The 3693-nt window shown below is 39.7% G+C and overlaps 1 protein-coding gene across 1 annotated transcript in view; it reads left to right on the top strand.

The window, feature by feature from the left end:
• The window catches only part of mdfi (MyoD family inhibitor), a 6412-nt gene extending 2972 nt beyond the window's left edge, over positions 1–3440 (top strand). Inside the window, exon 3 of the mRNA XM_039015333.1 lies at positions 1–3440. This exon is cut by the window's left edge and continues 957 nt beyond it. The gene's annotated coding sequence lies outside the window, so the exon portion shown is untranslated.
• Positions 3441–3693: the final 253 nt, after the last annotated feature.

Genomic DNA, 3693 nt, shown 5'->3' on the forward strand with positions numbered 1-3693 from the left:
GTTGTACCTATCTATGGCAGTAGATAAGAAGTATGCAAAAGTGCTTGTGTTAAACCACCACAAGGTTGAATGAATTAAACTTAGTCTCAAAGTAAATCTGAAACTGCACTGTTCACAAATAAGCATTGAAATGCAGTAACATGCCGTTCGTAATGTCACCACTAGGTGTCAGCGTCAGCATTTGTCTTGAGTAGATTTACCACAGTGTCTACAACAGTCAAAGGTCATGTAAACAAACACTTTATGGCAACCTTGCAATGAGAGTAGGATATGACAAGCACAAGCTAGCTGTTCATTACGACAATGTTTTCTTACAGAAACCATATCTACATTACTGTTATTCAATACAAAATATATTAGCTGTAAATTTCAACTGCAAATGGCCTGATGACTAAAAACATTTATGCAGGCAAATGCTTGCCGCACTTGTTTTAGTCACACGTTCTCATTTAGCTAGCTAGCTAGAGTTATCTCATCATGAATGCAAGCACATGGCCTGCTTATTGCATATTTCGGAAAACAAACTAAATAAGCCCACTAGCTAATATAATAGGCCCAGACAGTAATAGTGTTATTTTTGTATCAAGAATGATTGTTCACTTTGGCGCTAGTCCAGTGTTGCACATAAGTAGCATAGATTGCTAGCTAGCTAGCAAAGCGAACTACCTTGCTGACTAGATAGCTGAGCTTACGTTAACTAAGTGAGAATGTGATGAGGACAGGGCTGCTTGCTTGGTGAAGTGTACTTTTGATTATATACTTATTAAAATACGCTGGCTGTGGCAAGCTACTCACGTTGTGACCTAGGCCTGAATGATGTTCAATGAGCAGCTCATAGAGCGCCCTCTTCAGGCAACCATTGACTATTAAAAAAATGACCACAAATGAGCAGACGTATTTGTTTATTCTAAAAATAATGAAACGGCAGGGAGCAGGTCTCGAATCCTCGACCTTCCAGTCCGAAGTCCAGCGCGCTATCGACTGTGCCGCAAAAGCATGCTCAAGCGGCATTGTCGATTTCCGCGCTTATAACCCCAGGGTCGTTACAATAATATATGTGTTTTATCTGTGGAATAAATACCGATACAAATCTTTCTGTTAAAGGCTAATATCGTTCAACTGATTTATCAGTCGGGCTCTAGTTTTTCTACTGTATGGTCGCTGTGCTCCAGCGATGGTTCTGCGCGGCGTCTCTCTGGACTGTTCCTTTGGACTCTCAGTGAGCCATCTCTTATTACAGCAGAACACCCTGTGTCTCCAGAGGCTCAGCAGCACAATGACTGGCTCTCTCGATGCATGAGAATGACCTTGAAGGCAAATGAGAAAATGGCTCCATTTAACAGGATTTTTGTGTTTCTGTAGATAAGACTGCAGAGTAATGGGAAAATGGTCGCTCAGATCTGAGCAGCACTCTAGTTTGTCCTTGGCAAGGTCTTCCAGTTTTCCAGTTTTAGTGCTAACCATTTCTTTCTCAAAGTGCACAGTCCATGTGGAGGGTCTGTCTACCGCGGTTGTCCTGTCAGAGTTGCTGGGACTGGGAGTAGGGGGCTCAGCTACAAACCAATGGAAATTGGCCAACAATGTTACAGACATTTTGTTCCATAGCCCAGCATTAGCACATCTAATTCAGCTAATCAAGATATAGATTTTTAGTTGATGATTTTAATCAGGTGGGTTAGTGCTGGGCTGAACGAAAGATCAGGAGTGAAGACCACTGGTCACTACAGTAGAGTCCAGTGTTTGTCCATGACCCATAGGCGCGTTGTAGACAGACCTAGCAAAGGACACATCCTCCATCTTACTCAAACATGTGAAAGGAGAGCTCTTTCTTTTAGGGCTTTCCTCTTTCTGTGATTTTATTTTGAATCTTAACCATACTGTCTGGATATTTTGAATGATTTCCATGTTGTGCTGTAAACAGATTTCAGATCTAACAGATAGACTGGAAGAGATCATTCAAACTCTCAATGCCTTTACCTGATATCTGTCATTCTCTTGTACTGTACTGTATTTGAATGGAAGGCCTCCACTTTACTCCAGGCCTGGATTGTCTCTCCTCACTACAAAAATGATATTAATCCATCTTATTTTATGTCGATTTTTTTTTTCTTTCTCTTCCAATATGAAAAGTACATTTCTATGTTATCAGGTCCAACCTCTCTCCCTGTAAAGCAGTAGTTCTTCAAAATGTTATTTTAAAATATCTGGGGATATTATGCTAAGTCATTTGAATGGTACGTAGATTAGTTTTATGATAATAGAATAGGTCCTGCAAACTCAAACACTACAACACATACCCCTTTCTGCCCAGCAACTCATATGCAATTTGTACTAAATCATGTGTTTATATTGAATATCCTGTGGATCCTGATTGTTCTGATCTGGCACTGTGTTGATCCTCGCATGACTGTGTGAGTTTTCTCATACCAAAGAAAATAGTTTTTGTAGCTTAGCCTCTGCCGAGTCTCCAATATCCGGATGTTCTGGTTTTCAGGGAAAATGGAAATAGAGCCTGTGATGCTGTTCCACTTTTGGACTTTAACAAGGCGACTTTCCATCTTAACTCCTCCTCCACATTTACTGGATTGGTTGAACATTGCAGAAGATAAACTTTTTTTCTTCTCGTCAAGACCGGTATGTAGGGAATCTAGTTTCAGGCGTTTATTTTACTCCTGCTATGTCAGGTTTGTCTTTATCTATGGATCCTATATTCTGTAGAAGGTTTTCAGCTTGGTTTTAGGGTATCATTTGGCTTATCAAACTAGCCTCTTGCTTTTATTGATTCCAAGGGCTTGCAGACTTGTTTTACTGGGTGCACCTGCTAATGAAAGATATGCCTTACTTGGAATACTAGGAATACTAGCAATCTCTCATATCTGTACTGTACCTCTACACGGTGCCTGAGGTAAAATTGAATAGTTGCATTAAGATTTTATCCCTGATTATGAATTATGTAGAGAGAGAGGCGTTGTGATATTGTACATCCAATCAATGTTTGGTAAAGCCCTGGAAATATGCCTAGCCCTAACTATGTAGGGGTTTTTCATGGAATTGTTTTTAAATCAAAAGTATCAATTTGAGAGATAGATGAAGCCATAATGATATTGGTTGTCTTGGATGCACTCTGAATCAAACAGGAACACTAGCTAATGTAGTCAAGTTGTGGTGTTTATACTCAAATAGTTAGGAGACAACTGGAAAATAAATCAACTTGATAATGCCCAGATGAACAATGACTTTCTGCATTCCCTTACAGTGCAAGGTACCTTTCCAGTGCAATCTATCATTTGATAAAAAAAAAAAAAACATTTTATCAAATATGCCTTCAAACATCTCATGGATATAAACTCTAATGTTAGTCTGCTCTGGTGAAAGCAGTCAATTCTAGCATTATGTTCAATACATGTGTGTAGTGTTTACCCAGTGCTGTGTGTAATAAAATGACTGTGTAAGAAGTGACCCGTGGTGCCTATTCCTTTTATCAGGTATGGACGCCCTCTATGTAGCTACTATTATGTTCAACAAGTACTCATCCAAAGTAACAAAGACTACTTTTATCTGTTTTTTTTTTATTAATATTGTGAGGTGGTGCCTTCCTGTACACAGAGCAGACGGCCAAGATGGACTCTTTGATGTTGTTGATGTGCAGTGAAGGCTCTCAGTGCTCAAATGGCTCTGCTCTGAACAGACTGA

This window comes from Salvelinus namaycush, chromosome 20 (genome assembly GCF_016432855.1).
Source record: "Salvelinus namaycush isolate Seneca chromosome 20, SaNama_1.0, whole genome shotgun sequence".
Taxonomy (NCBI): Eukaryota; Metazoa; Chordata; class Actinopteri; order Salmoniformes; family Salmonidae; genus Salvelinus; species Salvelinus namaycush.